Here is a 17,770-nt window from a genome sequence, read left to right as displayed (position 1 = left end):
TAGCCCTAATGCTTACTTACAAATTCTCTCAAAAGTTTAATTAGCCATTTTGTATTAACAGCTACCCAAAACAGCCAACTACAAAGCATTATTATCATCTTGAAAGAACATTTATTAAGAATTTAGCCCACCACTGTGTATATACCCATGGAAGGGTCTTACAGTCTAGTATTTACATTCTAAAAAATTTAACCCTGATATGACTAAACACAGAGATGGCAGCAGTAACAGAATCTCATATCACACTTTCTTATCTACTCACAACATCCTTCCAGGAACAATAGATCTTCAAAAAGTGATGTATGAAGCAAATGTGAAACTCATCTCATATTTATGAGATGCCTGCTACATCCCAGAAACTACACTAAGCCCTGGGAATATGGTGATGAATAAGGAAAAAAAAAATCCTGCCCTGATAGGACTTACTCTGTAGTGAGAGAACTAGACAATAAACACATCAACAAATAAATAATATAAGGGTGGATGTGGTAAGTGCTGAAAAGGAAATCAACACAATTATATAAGAACCGAGAGTGTAGCTTATATCAGGTGGTTAAGAAAGGGTTTTCTGAGCAGGGGATTTTTGACCTGAATTCTAAAGAATGAGAATGAATTCGACTTCCAAAGAGCTAAAGAAAGTATTCCAGGCAGAGGGAAGGGTAAGTACAAGGACCCTCTGTGGCAAAGGGTTTGACTGACTGAGAAGCAGAAGCGTCCCTGTTCCTGGTGCCTGGCGGTGGAGGGGAGTGGATAGGAGGCCAGGTCCTCGAGAGGAGAGGCCCCGCCAGACAGAGCCGTATAGAGAGGCGGTATATGTGTTCGGATTATATACTTAGTCCCAAATATATATATATATGTATATATATTTGCATTCAAGCATAGAAATGATATAAGCTAATTTATTTTTTTAGTTTTTATTTATTTCTTTGTTTATTTTAAGAGGGATCAAGGGAGAAACAGAGAGAAAAGGAGAGAGAATCCTGAGCACACTGTCAGTATAGAGCCCCATGTGGGTCATGAGCTCACAAACCCATGAGATCACAATCTGAGCCCAAATCAAAAGTTGGACACTTAACCAACTGAGCCATCCAGGCGCCCCTGATTTGTATATTTTTAATCCCCCCCTAGGTCCCATGTGGCAAATGGGTGGGGTTTGAGCTACCAGGACCCAGACTGAAGCTGTCACAGGTGGACAGGTGCCAGATGAGAGTGGCTCAGACAAAACGTGTAACAGCGGAATTGGACAGTGTTTTCAAAACATATGTTTGAGGGTTCAATGAGAATGGTGAAAAAAAATTCGAACCCAGGACTTGTCCCTAACTTTGGAGGTTGAGCATTTACTGCGACTGAGCAGAGCAGATGGGGATGGGGGCAGGTATGGCCTGCAAGGCTGCAGGGCTCTACTGTAAGAGATGCCTATTACTCATCCAAGTGGAGGTGTTAGCGGTGACATTTTCAAGGTTATAGCTCAAGAGACCAAACTAGGTCGGCAATATCCATTCTGATGTAATCAGCAAACAGGTGGCATTTCAAACCTTGAGAGCAAATGAGATACCTGGGGACAGACTGTAGATGGAGAAGAAAAGAGTGGCCAGCAGCAAGCTCGGGTACTGAGTCATTTAGAGACTAGGTTCCTAGTGCAAGATGAGGAGAAAGAGGGATCGACAAAGGAATTAAGCAGGAGAAAATTCGGGAGTGCAGGATCAGGGAAGCCAGGAGAGGAGAGCATTTCAAGTAACGGGTAATGGAATCAAATGCAGCTGACTTACACCCTGTGGCCTGTCCTCCATTCAGCAGGATGGAGGTTGTTGGGGACCTTGGCCCAGGAATTTTTAGTGGAGTGGTAGAGACGGAAGTAAGATCTGAGGAGATTGAAGAGTAAATGAAGAATATGAAAGTAGACACAACTGGTCTGAGAAGTACTGAAGGTGAAAGGAAGTCTTAAATTGGTGGCATTGCCTTTAATGTCTTCGAATAACTCAGAGCATCCAAGGGAGCTTTTGCAAGTACTAAATGGAGACTGTATTAGGATTCTCCAGAAACTCAGAACAATAGTGTATAGAGATGTGCAGAACAAGATACATCATGAGGGACTGGCCAAGCAATTATGGAGCCTAAGCCCCAGGATGTCGTTCTGCAACCTGGAGGCCCAGCAGAGGGGATGGGGGGGGGGGGGTCCCAGTCCAAACCTGAAAGTTTGAGAACCAGCAGGACCCAGTGTACCTCCCAGCCTGAGTCTGAAGACCTGACACCCAGGAGCACCGAGGTTTGAGGGCAGGGGAAGACGGAAGTCCCAACCCAGAGAAAGCACATTCACCCTTATTTTGCTTTTTTTGTTCTACTCAGGCCCTCAGCAGATGGAGGATGGTGAGGATGATCTTCTTTTACTCAGTCCGCGGATTTGAAACACCCCACAGATGGGTCCACAGGTCATGGAGCATCAGCTCTCCAGACATCCCTTAGTCCGGTCGACACACAAGATTAACCATCACAGAGACCAATAAATATTCGTGAATAATAGTATTTATTTGTTCAATGTACACTTATTAAGCACTTCATTATGTGCAAATCACTGATGATCTGAAAGCAAAAAGATGAACAAATGTAGTTTCTGCCTTCTAACCATTACCAGGCTCTTTAGACAGGTGGGACCAGCACTTTCAACACAATATGACATGCTGGCAGAGAAGTCGTTACGTGAACCCAGACAAAGAGCAACAGCTCTGCCTGGGGAGGTAAGGGAGATGTTATGAAAGTGAGACTAGCAGTGAACAATTACAGAGCACTTCCTACAGCCCTCCTCTAAACACGTTGCAGATACTGACTCATTTATTCCTGGCAAGTGTGCAAAGCAAGCATTGCTGTTATCCCCATTTTCCAGATGATGAAACTGAGGCTCATAAGTTTAAAGTTAATTCCCCAGGATTATATGCCCAGTAGACAGTGAAGCCAGGATTCAAAGCCACACAGTCCCACCTCAGACTGTATTTTAACCATTATACCTGTGGTTCTCAGAGTGTGGTCCCCAGACCAGTAGCATCAGCAGCATCTGAAAATATATTAGAAATGCAAAATTTTTAGGTTCCACCCTAGACCTTTTGAATCAGAAATTGTGGGAAAGAGCCTCACGATATTTGTTTTAACAAACCCTACAGGTGATTCTGAGGCTTGAGAACCACTGCACTCTATTGTATTTCATAAAAATAAACAAATAAACAAGTTGGCAGATAGACAAAAGGTGGTGAAGTGCTCAGAGGTGGGAGCAGCAGGTGAGGAGACAGGACCAGAAGAGCAGGACATGTGGTGGACCAGCAGATAGTCCCATGAACTGAACACGCTCTTGCTTCCCTTCACATCTCCTGAGCCCACCTCTCACTCCAGCCACTGCTAAAACAGCCAGTTCTGTGCAGACTTCACCCCTCATGGCCTGGGTCTAGTCTGTTAGTGCCTCCCGCTTCCTGCCTTGGGGTTTCTCTGACATCTACTCGCGTGACATCCATGGGAAGCATCTTGACACTGACACACACATAAGCTTTGTCTGGACATGGGGGGGTGTGGGACCCCTTTCTGCCAGTGAAGGAGAAAGGAAGGGAAGAAGTAGATGAATACATGCTTCCTCTCTCATTTTCTAGGCAAACATATGCCATAAGGTTCCTCCAAAAGTCCCGGAGGATCAGGCACCATTTTCTCCCAGTGGGGGTCAAATCAGTGGACGGCCCTACATTAGTTTTCTTTCTGTCCCACTCCCGCAGCCCTTCACTCCTACCCTTGGGAACATGTTCCCAAGTAAGTCTTTGTCAGCCAAACAAACGGGGCCCGGGTGAGGACAGGTTCAAGCAGAGAACAGGGTGTGAGAAAGATCAGGGTATCTTCATGAGCTGAAACAAGTCTAGCATGGGCACAACATAAAGCACAAAGGAAAGAGTGGGTAGAATTGACCCTGGGGAGGGACCTGAGATCTCCGGTGGCCTGGTGCACCACTTAAGAAGTTTGCGTTTAGCCTCGGAGCAGAGGAAGCCTTGGAGGGTTTGAAGCAGAGACGGCGTGATCTAATTTGCTTTTCTTTGTTTTATTTTTGAGAGCTAGAGAGAGACAGCATGAGCAGGGCAGGGTCAGAGAGAGAGGGAGACACAGGATCTGAAGCAGGCTCCGGGCTCTGAGCTCGCTGTCAGCACAGAGCCCGAGGGTGGGGCTCGAACCCATGAACCATGAGATCATGACCTCAGCCGAAGCCGGATGCTTAACTGACTGAGCCATGCAGGCGCCCCTAATTTGCATTTTTAAATGTGTACTCTGGCTGCATAAATTAGAGGTGACCGAGGATAGCGACAAGGGCACCAGGCAGGGGGCAGGAGAAATACTGGATAAAGGCACTGACCATTGAAATGGAGAGAAGTGGACAGAATCTAGAGATATTTAAGACAAAAACAGGAACTGGGAACTGATCAGATATTGGGAATGAATGATATTGGGAGTTGACAGCTGCCAGGGTGGTGATGAAATAGGGGAGGGAAAGAAGGGGGTAGAGAAAAATGGTGAATTCAACTTTAGATGTGATGAGTTGAGGAATCCGTGCGACCTTCTAGCTTGGTGTCCAAAAGGTAATGGGGACACCCAGACCTGAACTTCATGAGTAAGGTCAGGGCTGGATGCAGATTTGGGAATCTGCAGTGTATGTAAATGCTTGAAATCATGAGAGAAAGTAATGTTGTCTAGTAAGGAAAGTTACAGTGAGAATGAAGAATAATCTCAAGCACCAGATGAAACCGTCATTTAAGGGATGTATAGGAAAGAGGGAGCCAACGAAGGAGCCTGGGAAAATGCCGCCAGAGAGGATAGGAGTAACATCAGCCGAGTTCGGTGCCGTATCCTATGCCAAGGAAAAGAACGGGCCTGCCTGAGAATGTCGTCCACACAACCAATGGCTGCTGGGACTTCGAGTCAGATAAAGAAGTGAAAACACTGGCCTTAGTAACCCAGTGGTGACTGGTGACGTCACTGAAAGCCCTTCCGCTTGGCTGGCACGGGGAAGCCACACTGAGGAGGCTGAGTGATGAGTAGGAACTGAGCTCTCTGACAAAGTTTGGCTGTCGCGGAGGAGAAAAACCAGGAGGAAGAACGTAAGGAGGAGTGGTTGATTTCTATGGTGGGAAAGAGCTGAAAACTTCAGGGTGCTATTAGAGTCAAAGGGGGCGGAGCCTGGGTGGCTTAGTTGATTAAGTGTTAGACTTCAGTTCAGGTCACCATTTGGGAGTTCAAGCCCCGCATCAGGCTCTGTGCTGACAGCCAGACCCTAAAGCCTGCTTCAGATTCTGTGTCTCCCTCCTCCCTCTGCCCCTCCCCTGCTTGCGCTCTGTCTCTGTCTCTCAAATATAAATAAGCATTAAATAAGTAAATAGACAAATAAAAAAGAGCCAAAGGGAGGGCCAAATGAGACAAGAGAGAGGTAAGTAACAGAGTAACAGAAGAGAGTCCCTGCGTTGGCAGCAGCACAGCGGATCCAGTGCATAGATGGGATCAGCTTTGGTAGGAGAGGGTCTCATTGCACAGAAGGAAAGGAGGAAAGAGTAGGTAGGATGCTGCTGGAATGGGGGGGGGGGGGGGCTGGAATTTTCAAGCTCTGTGTGAAACAGAGGCGAAAATTCTCTGCCGCTGGGGAGGGAGGTGGAGGGCACATCCCCAAGACTATGAATCAGGAGGTAGAAATTAGGGCTTGCGGGGACCAGGGTGATGTGAGAAGAAATCAGAGTAGAATTAATCACTAGAACATGGAGGTCTCAACAGGATTTTCCATTTTAGTAAAATACTTCTCTTATACCCATGACACTAATGGTGGAAACACTGTAAGAACCCGTAAGATTAATGTGGCTTTTCCCCAAATCACAAGAGCAAGGGACGCTAGTGTCCATGCCTGCCCGCAGCGAATCATTTCATCTGGTTCCGCACCTGAGGACAGAGTGGAACCGCATCCAAGCTCCTGCCCTGCCGTGTATGTGGCACTTTTTCACAAAGTGCTTTCTCATCCACAGTAGTGGTCGGGCTCCTGTCGCCTCTTCACAACGGGCTGGGGTCCCCCGGGGGCTGAGCCCGCCCCTAGACCTCACTCCACACCTCCAGAACAAGCCGGGGTGGGATTCAGGGGAGGGGTGGCGATTCGGGCGGAGAGAATGGTGGACAGTTGGTTTTGCGAGCTGAGAGGTCCCCCACACACAGAAAAGACGCGTGGGTGCTGGATAGAGCCAGGGTGCGGGGGACCTAAAGGGGCATCGTGAGCTGTGTCAGCCCTCCATCCCACCGTGTTCTGATAAAAAACTCCGAGAAGTCTGAGAATTCTAAGTTAGCCTTGATTTTCTAGCTCATTATGAACGCATATTTATCATGGCAGGAGGATAAAAGTGTTTTCTGTTTTTAAAAACGTTTTTAAGTTTATCTGTTTATTTTGAGAGAGTGAAAGAGCACATGCACAAGTGGGGCGCGACAGAGTCGGAGGGAGAGAGACCCCAGTCAGGCTCTGACCTACCAGCGCAGAGCTGATGGGAAGTTTGCACTCAGGAACAGCAAGATCATGACCCGAGGCAAAATCAGATGCTTAACTGACTGAGCCACCAGGCGCCCCAAACGTGTTTTCCCTTGATTTAGCTTTTAAATATTTGGGCAAATGTCATATAAGCCTCTATTTGTTCTCTTGCCTCAAGCCCCACAAAGGTTGGGTGAACCCCAAATCCACACAGGCCTCCCTGTCCCCCCAGCGGGGTTGTCTTGGGTTCTCCTAACTCCCGTAGCACATTGGCATCGCTACCGCTGCGGCAGCAACCTGAAGATCCAACGTCTTCTGCCCTGGCCAGATCCGGAAAATCCCCTCTGGGAGGTGGCTTCTCTCTTGGTGAACTGGATTCCGTGGTGCAGTGATTGACCTTTAGTTTGAGGACTAGAGCTGTTTCCCAACTATCACTTGAATGGGGTCTGGAAAATCTAATTCTTTCTCTCCTCTGGAGGGAGGAGTCTTTGGATTCCAGCAAGTTAAGGCAGCTCTTCCTCCGTCCTCTCCGGCAACATCAGCTTCCACTTCCCCTTCCGCAGCTGAGCCTGGCCTCTCTCTGAGGATTCACTCCCAAACAGAAGCAAACTCGGCCCTGTTCTCATCACCATTCTTCATTCTCTTTCCCCTCCCTCCCTCACCCCCTCTCCCATTCTCTCTCTCTCTCTCTCTCTCTCTCTCTCTGTCTCTCTCTCTCTCTCCCTCTCTCTCCCTCTCTCTCACTTGCACAACTCAAGAGTACCAGTCTCCCATTTGCCATGCTCCTCATCTCTTCCTCCCTCCGACTTCCTCTCATTGGTTTTCCAATCCAGCTGTGACAGCTGACTTGCCTGATAAGGATTTTGACCACGGGGGGACCTACCTCACCATTTTTGTTATATATTCTTAAACTTCTCTACTTGCAGCTTTGCAAACAAGCTTAAACTCAGTGCAGACTTCGAAGATAAGAAACAGTACCTTTAGGTCATTGGTTTAGATTCCACACATGCACAGTAATACGAGCCACTCGGTGCCTACAATTCAGTTTGCTCATCATTACCCCCAAACTGGTCCTCTTGTTGTCAACTTTGATCTTACATGGTTTTTCCATTTGAAATAAATTCAACTTGCTTTTCAGAGTTGGGGGCATGAAGTAGATTACCAAAGAATGTATGTAACATTTTACAACTGCAAAAAGATATAGCAATGTAAGATAGCAGATTATTTGAATTCAGAGACTGAGGAAAACTGTCACATGGGAAACATGTCTCCTTCGAAAAACTTGCTCACAACATCTCTAATGAGGGTAATCACAAATGTTTCTTTATGCTTCTTCGAGAAATCATTCCTCAACTCCCTAGCCAGGGCTGGAGGGGAACTGTTTCAAAAGCTAATTTGACATCTAAGCTTTCGTAATTTAGCCTTTTTCTTCAAATATGGGAACTTGAGCCTACTCCAGTAACATGTATCAATGTCACATTTTCTGTCCTTCAGTTTTAGTTATATTTAAGCAAAAGTAAACATTCATTTCTTTCCCAGCTGCTGTAATAAGATAAAAAAATTTTTTGGACTTAGGGTAATATTAAAACTCACTGAAGTTGAAAATTTTTGCTTTGGTCACATCACCCTCCATTAACAAAGATCTTGGCTTCATTGTTAAAATCCAAGACTGCCCGGGGCGCCTGGGGGGCTCAGTTGGTTAAGCGGCTGAGTTCGGCTCAGGTCATGACCTCACAGTCCGTGGGTTCGGGCCCCGCGTCGGGCTCTGTGCTGACAGCTCAGAGCCTGGAGCCTGTTTCAATTCTGTGTCTCCCTCTCTCTCTGATCCTCCTCTGCTCACACTATGTGTCTCTCTCTCTCAAAAATAAACAAAAAAATGTTTTGAAAAATCCAAAACTACTAAAGGAATTTGACTGTCCTAAAATTACATTATATGATATGTATTTGTATGTATGCATGTGTGTATACCCATATACATATATAAATATGAGAGAGGTGATCACATAGTGTTAAACTAAAAGTTCCTGATACCCAAATATATCATTTAAACTCTCCTCTGTACGTAATATTCCACAGTTAACAGAGATGCAGGATACCAAAGAGAATCATGTCATTAGAATTGGTGGGATCTATTTGTATATTTCGAACAAAGACTTATGTGAAAGTGATTTCCCTGCCAAGTAGGCACATAATGACAATTTATGAGGGAAATGTGCCCTTTTTGCATTTTATGAATTGTGGAAAAAACCCCAAGGACCTGCCAAGCCTCAACTTAGTAGCTTGACCCTGTCGGATTTCACCTGCCTTATTTCAAAAAGAAGATGGTCCCATTGTCTCTTCTTTCCCTTTCACTTTTTCATGCTTCTAGATAATGAGAATCTCTTATTACTTTCCTTTTGTGTTCCCATTATACAAATTGAAAACACTTATTTCATTGTACTATCTTATTTTTTTTTTACATTTCTATCTTCTGTCAGCCGTCTAAAATGGTAAAAATGTTTTCACGTAATGAGGAACAATGGGAATTACATTTTTTCAGTTTTATTGATGTATAATTGACATATAATATTGTATTGTTTAAGGTGTATAACATAATGACTTGATGTATGTACATACTATGATACAATTACCACAATAAGTCATGTTAATATCCATTACTTCATATAGTTACACATTTTTTTTCTGATGAGAATTCTTAATACCTACTCTCTTAGAAACCTTTAAATTTACAAAACTGTTTACTGTAGTCATCATGCTATACATGACATCCCCAGAACTTACATGTCTTATAAATGGGAGTTGGTATTTTTGATCACCCTCACCCATTTTCTCTAAGTCGTACCCCCTGCCTCTAGCAACTACTGGTCTATTCTCTGTTTCTGCGAACTTGGTGGTTTAGACTCTACACATAGCCAAGGTTGCTTCCATGTCTGGCTGCTGTGAATCATGGTGTCATCCGACTCTTGATTTAGGCTCAGGTCATGATCTCACAGTTTGTAAGTTCAAGCCATGCATTGGGCTCTGTGCTAACAGCACTGAACTTGCTTGGGATTCTCTTTCTCTCTCTCTCTGAGCCTCCCCCACTTGATCCCTCTATCCCTCAAAATAAATAAGTAAACTTTAAGAAGTTTTTTAAAAGCAAGCTACAGGGGCACCTGGGTGGCTCAGTCGGTTGAGCCTCCGGCTTCGGCTCAGGTCAGATCTCACATTCATGGGTTCGAGCCCCGCGTCAGGCCCTGTGCAGACAGCTAGCTCAGAGCCTGGAGCCTGCTTTCGGTTCTGTGTCTCCTTCTCTCTCTGCCCCTCCCCGTCTCATGCTCTGTCTCTCTTTCTGTAGCAAAAATAAATAAAACATTAAAAAAATAAAATAAAAAAAAATTTTAAAAAGCAAGCTACAGAATAAAAATGCAGTATAATGCTATTTATGTAAAGCTTATCAACATGCAAAACACTACTAATAATGAGGATGAGGACCAGTAATTTCAGGATAGTGATATCCTATTGGAAATGGGAGGATGTGATCAAGGAAGGGTACACAGGGCATTACAATACTGGCAACGCTTTCTTTTTAAGCCAGGTTGTAAGTATACAAGTATTTGTTATATTCTATACAGTAATAGTAACGCTACTATATATATAATATCTATATAAATAGTAATGCTACTATTTATTGAGCAGCTACTCTGTGCAGGATACATAGCATCCATTAGGTCATATATTCAAAACCATACAAGATAGGATGCTCCTTAAAAGGGAAAGGAAATGCTCAGAGAGATGATTAATTTGCCCCTGACCACACACCATGTAACGGCAAAGACGGGGCTTAAACACAAACCCATCTCAAACCAAATATGCATTTTCCACTACACATCCATTATTTTGACTGATTTTTCTTTTTGGAACTGTCTTTCAATCTAAGGTTTTATGACTGATTCCGTCCATCTCCCAGCGAGGGACACACCCACGCTAGCCATGCTTTCAGGCAGAGTAAGAGATTCAGAGAAGGTCAAATGACATAAACCAGATCAATGAAACACAATCCCCGGGGCGATTATGAAATTGTTAAGAGACGCATGTGTTCACTGGGTTTGCTTATGTGTAGGAGACAGTTAAGTCAGGTGTTATAAGTTGCCTGGTGGTTAGGATGGATTTGCTAGGTTTGTAGGATGTAAACTCAGACCACCAGTGGTCTCTTTTGTCGTCACTTGTGGAAAGCCCTCTTAAGAATGAAAATTACAGAAAAAGAAGACAAATGAGGAAAAGAGTGAGAGTTCTAACAGTACTATTTAAGACCTGGACTCTTCACTAAATGAGCCATTTCTTGTGTTTTTGGTTCAGCTTCAGTTGGTTTTCTGTTACTAGTAGCCAAAAGTATCCTGAGACAGGGCGCCTGGGCGGTTCAGGTGGTGACCTCATGGTTCATGAGTTCGAGCCCCATTTTGGTTTTGAACTGACAGTGTGGAGCCTACTTGAAATTCTCTCTCCCCCTCTTTCTCTGTCCCTCCCCCACTCACTTGCATGTGCATACATTCCCGTTTCCTCTTTCTCTTAAAAAAAATAAACTTTTTTTTTAAAGTGTCCTGTGGTGCCTAGGTGGCGCAGTTGGTTAAGAGTCCAGCTTTGGCTCAGATCATGATCTCACCATCTGTGTGTTCGAGCCCCAAATCGGGCTCTGTGCTGGCAGCTCAGAGCCTGGAGCCTGCTTTGGACTCTGTGTCTCCCTCTCTCTCTCTCTCCCTTTGTCTCTATCTCTGTCTCTGTCTCTCCAAAATGAATAAATGTTAAAAAAAATTTTTTTAAGTGTCCTCAGTGCCTGGGTGGCTCAGTTGGTTAAGCTTCTGACTGTCGGTTTCTGCTCAGGTCATGCTCTCACAGTTTTGTAAGTTCTAGCCCCATGTCTGGCTCTGTGCTGCCAGTGCAGAGCCTGCTTGGGATTCTCTCTCCCTCTCTCTCTCTCTCTCTGCCCCTCTCTGCTCATGTTGTCTCTGTCTCTCTCTAAATAAATAAACATTAAAAAAAAATTCTCAAGTGTCCAAATATGTCAGTTTGTTTTAGTATGTGCTTTCATATAACTATGGTCATTTTCTTATACATCAGTGAGTTATTCATTTATTTGAATGTATTTTGTTTTGTCTTCCCCTTTATTTAGTTTTATACTCTTTAATGCTTATTTATTTTTGAGAGATAGAGAGAGACAGAGCATGAGCAGGGAGGGGCAGAGAGAGAAGGAGACACAGAATCTGAAGCAGGCTCCAGGCTCTGAGCAGTCAGCACAGAGCCCAATGTGGGGCTGGAACCCATGGACTGGTGAGATCCTGACCTGAGGTGAAGTCAGATGCTTAACCAACTGAGCAATGCAGGCACCCCACATCTTCCCCTCTAAACAGTAAGGTCCATGAGAACAAGAATCATGATTTATTTTGGTCACCATGAGAGTCTCAATATTTCCCAAAAAATCAATAAGCATTTATTACATATTTGTTGAATTAATAGGTAAATAAGTAAATGAACAAGCAAACAGAATTCTCACTCAAGAAGCTCAATAGCAGAGAAAAGCCACAGGTATCATAGTCCACCTACCCTTTCATTCATAAATAGAAACAATCAACAAAGGATCACTAGAGATTTGGAAAACACATTCCATAGAAGCACCGGGTGAGGAAATCTATCAAAATGTAGAACTTGACTATAAAAGTTTGATAAAGAGAGGCGCCTGCATGGCTCAGTCGGTTGAGCATCCAACTTCGGCTCAGGTCATGATCTCGCGGTTCGTGGGTTCGAGCCCCGCATAGGGTTCTGTGCTTACGGCTCGCTCAGAGCCTGGAGGCTGCTTCAGATTCTGTGTCTCCCTCTCTCTCTGACCGTCCCCTGCTCACGCTCTCTCCCTCTCTCTGTCAAAAATAAATAAAACATTTTTAAAAAGTTTAATAAAGAAACAAAAACTAAAGACATGGCTTATTGTAGAAAGTTTAAATCATATCTAATAATAGAGAATATGTAAAACGAGGATGAGAGATAAACAAATACAAGGAGAAAATATCGCAAAACTAAGGAAAATCTTGAAGATTTTAATCAGATGGATAAATACAGTGGAAACTTCTATCATCAATAAGAAAAAAGATAGCCATTGGTTGGGGGTGGGAAGAAAGGCGATAAATAGCAGTACAAGAGGATTATAGTACTAAGTCTAACACTTTTCATGATTTTAAACCGATTTCCATGTAAGAAAATTGGGACAGAATATAAATGTTACAGCCTTGACTATTTGAAAAACACGGTACCCTTAGGCTGAGAAGTTAAAGAAACATAGGAGGCGTTAGGGACGTGTAGGCGGGCTGACTTCCTCGCTGCATATGCGGGACTCAAGAGGACCTGCCTAAAGATGGTCTCGCAACTCTTCATTAAACGTACAAAGGTGATCGATGAGAATTAAAATTAATACTCAAAAAATCATAAAAAACGGAGTTATAGAGGTGGGACAATCTAAGTTAATTCCTCATTTTTCAGGGTGGGAAGAAAATGAGTACTTTATAAATTAATAAATCAGCTTCTAGGGATAAAAGTAGGGTTAGAGAGGTGAGCACCAGATAAAAACCAAAATAATTAAAGGTGGTTAATTCAGGGAGTAGAACTGGAGACACAGAGAATATAAGAAATTTTTACTTTTCATTGATACCCTTCTCAAGAGCTACAGCTAAACAAATAAGCTAATAAAGCTTAATAACAAGCCTCCAAAATAATCAAGCTAAACCCTAAGTAACATATCCAACCTGTTAAAACAAAATTCAAGTATTTTTTATTTTTTTATCTTTTTTAACATTTATTGATTATTGAGAAACAGAGAGAGAGTATGAAAAGGGGAGGGTCAGAGAGAAGGGGAGATACAGAATCTGAAACAGGCTCCAGGCTGAGAGGTCAGCACAGAGTCCAATGCGGGGCTTGAACCCACAAACTGTGAGATCGTGACCTGAGCTGAAGTCGGACACTTAACCAACTGAACCACTCAAGTATTTTTTTAAAGAAGACAACAAAATTCCAAGAACTCAACCACTGAAGATTACAATGACAATCAAAATCATTCCAGATATGCCAAGTAGCAGGAACGTGTGACCTATAACCAGAATGTAGCTCAGTCAATAAGAACAGGTCCCCCAGAGGGCAGTGATAATGAATCTAGCATATAAGGACATATTCGGGTCCTATGGCTATGCAGGCCTACTCAACCACATCATTTCAGTGAGCCTTATCTCAGTATGGACTCTTCCTAAGAATGTTCATATGAGATATATCAATGTCCTATCTGACTTCAGCAATGGCTTTCCAGAGCCTATAGCCTCACAGAGATGGTCTTTAATATAGTCAGTCAGTCACCACTCAGCTGCCCACCCAGGCAGTTATGCCGCTAGTCATGACTCAAGAGTCAGTAAAATTACACACCTGGCCCTTAGGAGTTTTGTCTATAGCAACAGAGGGTGCTTTCAGTTTAGGCCATTGTGCTGACCTGACCTTATCACAATCAGTCTTGCAAAATTCTCTCTGGTCTGGCCAGCTGCTGCCACCCATAGACACCATCAGCTTTACATTCGACTCGGTCCTCAGACAACCAGCTGCTCTTTGTCAGAGGCTCCAATCGCACTGTTGTTAGTACTAGGCACCTCTAGTTCAAGGACATCCAGTTCATGGGCCCCAGGTGTAGGGCTGCTGAAACAGTCTGTTGCACTGCCTCTATCTTCGCTTGCTGCCCAGATCCCCAGCTAAATTTGGCATATTTTCATGTTGTCTTATATATTGGGCTCAGCAGAATCTCTAAGTGAGGCAATATTGTCTCCAACTCAAATAATCAAATAAGGAATTGGCTTCCCCTTTTGGTAGTGAGGGCCAGAAGGTAGATACCTTTTCTCTTTACTGTCTCAGGAGTCACACTTTGAGCCTCATAACGCATTGCTCCCAAGAATCTGGCTGTTTTCTACATTTTATCAGAATTAACAAGCCACTTCTGTGCTCTCATGTGAGTTAGCACGTGCTCTACTGTCCCTGCCACCTGTCCTCTGTGGGGCCTGTGGTGCACAAACGCTAAGGTCGAACTAAATTCAGCCAACAGTTACGTGAACTTGGGAGCACATACTTTCACGGTAGACTCTCTAAATGAGAGCCTAGTCTTGGCCAATACCTTGCCGCCTTCATGGCAGGTCCTGGGGTAGAGGTGCAGTTAAGCCGTGCCAGAATATTGAATCAAAGAAACTAAATACTAAATTTTTGTCATTTTAAGCTACTAATGTGTAGCAATTTGTTAGCCAGAAATGAGTGATGAATATAGGGCTTGTGCACAGGGCTTCATCAACACAGTGAAACTAAGCTATGTGGATGGAGAGAGATTTACTTCATGTCCCAGCCTACCCATTGGTGGCAAATAACATGAGGATTTGCACACTCTTACTGCAGTAAGAACCATAACTGTGTAGTGAGACCCCACGCAGGGAAAGGCAACTGATCTTGATCTTTTTCCAAAAAGATTTTTAAGAGGCATTAGCAATGTTTAGTTTTGTTTTATATACAATAGCTGGAATCGCCAGGTCTGTAATGACCTAATTCAGAGGCAATAATCCACTATAAGCATCCAGCTTCCACTAGCCTCTTCAATGACCACGATGAGCTGTGGGAGAGAATTCCATCCCAGCGCCCCTGCTGCCTTTACATCCTTAATCGTGGCTTTAAAACTCTTGACTTCTACATTATGATTCTCTATTGTTTGCTGTATAACACGGATGGAACTAGAAGCCAGTCAGTGCCTTCTTTCCACTACCTCTTCCCACTATCATCTCTGGACAAGCAACTCTTCTCAATTGGGAAAACCCTTTTGCAGTTTATGAGCATTTACAGTACAAGCATGTAAACCATCAGTACAAACTATGTTTTCAGCAATGAGAGCAACAATAGTAGTGCTTAACAGTGATTTCAACACACAGTCCAGATGGTTAATTACTTCTCTCCCACATTTCACTACTTCAAATCTGGCCAATTGAATAAGTAGCTATCACTCACTGCTCAGAAGAACCTGGTAAGAAGTCAGCTACCACCATGCATACCTGGGCCAGCGTCAAAAAGTGCACAAGTTCAGCCCATCAACCCCATCTTCAGATACTTGCTGAAGAGATCTCAGATTCACTTGTGGTTTTATGAGCAAGTGAACATGTAGATGGAGGGCTATACCATTGGTTTCGATGAGTACATGAACCTCGTATTAGATGATGCAGGAGAGATCCAGTCTAAAACAAAATCAGAAAAACAACCAGGTTGGATCATGCTAAAAGGAAATAATATTACCCAGCTCCAAATTGCCTCCAGCTATAAATGCTCGATGAAGTGAGAAGTTCTTGAGAAGGTCACACAGTTTGGTTTTTTAAGATACCCTTTGTTGGGGGCATAGTTCTAAAACATTTCCTCATATTGTTTTGATTACGTTTATGTTATTACTCATTGATAATAAATGCTGTGGGATTGCTTTTATTAAAAAAAAAGAACCTGACAAGATAATCATGTGAACAATGGTATCCAAAAGAACCATAAAAGTTCTGTACACCCTCCCCCTCTCCCCAAAAAAGCTTGTACGCTCAACCCTTCCACCTATGCCGTTGTGCTCACGATAGATTACAAGGTCTTTAGTTCTTTGTAGCATCGGAGTTTCTTCCAAGGACAGTTCTTTATTGGTCCCATGCTTAGTATGGCTTTTCCTTATAGGCTGTCAAATCAGGACACAGGAATGTTATGTCAGAAAGCTCCCTGACTTATTCCCTCTAGGAGCTGGAAGCTAATCACCATAGAGGGATCTGGATCTAAAGAGGCACTTTCTAAATAAATGCAAACCTGACCTAAGAAAGAAAGAAGAAAGAAAGAAAGAAAGAAGAAAGAAGAAAGAAAGAAAGAAAGAAAGAAAGAAAGAAAGAAAGAAAGAAAGAGGCACTTTCTGTTTCAACTGGGTGAACAACTGCCCCTTAGATACCACCTCCCCCAGTTGGCATGTAGGCCAAATTTCTCCAGCCCTCACTACGTCAATGTGTTCTTTGGGAAACCTCTGTTCATCCATATCCAAGTGGCCTTGTTACTGGGTTCCTTTGAGGGGATATCATTTTTCCCCCCATTCCTGGTTTTGTATCAGATTCCAGAGACATTGCTTATTGCGAGGGAGGGGGGACGGGGAACGTGGGTGAGAAAGTATCCTGGGCAATTATCACAGTCTCCTGCATGAGGACTGCAGGTACCAACATCAAAATCCATAAAGTTCCCTGCATCGAAGGTCAGATTTTGAGAACTCATCAGTCATTCTCTGGGTATGGGACTCTTCATTTGAGTTGCAGTTTGTCCATTGTACAAGTCAGTTTGGAGAAGCCACCGCTCATATGCTTTGAATAACTTATTCCATTATTTACTGGGACTGTATCAGCCTCAAAAAAGTCTCCATGAGTTGACCATGATGTGCTCATTGAAACAGAAATCCTTTCCATAGAGCATGATTTTGTCCCAACTGAATAGCTTGCATAGTGGCTTGAGGCATTGGGTCACATGTGATACAGTTGCTGCCAGTCACCCTCAAACAACAGAACCATTGCCTTTCTCATCAAATAGATGTAGCTGCCAAGTCTCTAAGAGTCCCTGCTGGAAAATGTTTTTTTTTAGATTCTGCTCCAAAATTCAACAGTTTCTTCTCAGTTCACCTCTATCTACTCATACTTCTTACATGTAGCTAAAAGAAACTCACTGATCCTTTTTACTCTACCTGACAATCCCGTTAGCCATTCTATGTTAAAAGTATGACTCTGCCTTTTACCAGTTGTGTGATATTGAGAAAAGATCTCCTTCAGTTTAAATTTCCACATCTTGGTAATAGGGGTATTGATGTCATTCTTGCAGAGTTGCTGTGTGGGGTAGAGAGCATAAAGCTCTAGCCACAAGTTCATTAGATATATTTGTAATTTTCCATACTATCAACTTTCTGCCAGGCTTTTGGTTATGGGTAACCAGAAAGATGGGTCAACTTTTCTCCCACCTTCAAAGGCAATTTCTTCTCTGTCCGTCCACGCCTCATTTCTAGTCTTCCTGAGTCTCTTCCAGCCTCTACCCACCCCAAAGCCAAAGCCAAAGTCTAACCCATATGTTTTTAATCTTTGTGACCGATCTCTCAAGAGGTTATAATCGGGAAGGTTATGAGAATGAATCAGTTTGAGGCTTCTCTCAGATACTGGGATGGATCCATCT

At 43.5% G+C, this 17,770-nt stretch overlaps 1 long non-coding RNA gene and 1 pseudogene across 1 annotated transcript; both read left to right on the top strand.

The window, feature by feature from the left end:
- Nucleotides 1–1,104: 1,104 nt before the first annotated feature.
- LOC115278684 lies at nt 1,105–2,523 on the top strand. Its single transcript, XR_003903031.1, has 2 exons — nt 1,105–1,375; nt 2,347–2,523. It is a non-coding gene; the product is annotated as an uncharacterized LOC115278684 (long non-coding RNA).
- Nucleotides 2,524–5,907: 3,384 nt separating this feature from the next.
- On the top strand, nt 5,908–15,884 carry LOC115278783 (annotated as a pseudogene).
- Nucleotides 15,885–17,770: the final 1,886 nt, after the last annotated feature.

This window comes from Suricata suricatta, chromosome 15 (genome assembly GCF_006229205.1).
Source record: "Suricata suricatta isolate VVHF042 chromosome 15, meerkat_22Aug2017_6uvM2_HiC, whole genome shotgun sequence".
Taxonomy (NCBI): domain Eukaryota; kingdom Metazoa; phylum Chordata; class Mammalia; order Carnivora; family Herpestidae; genus Suricata; species Suricata suricatta.
Note: the sequence above shows the minus strand (reverse complement) of the source record. Positions and strands in the feature narration are given on the sequence as shown.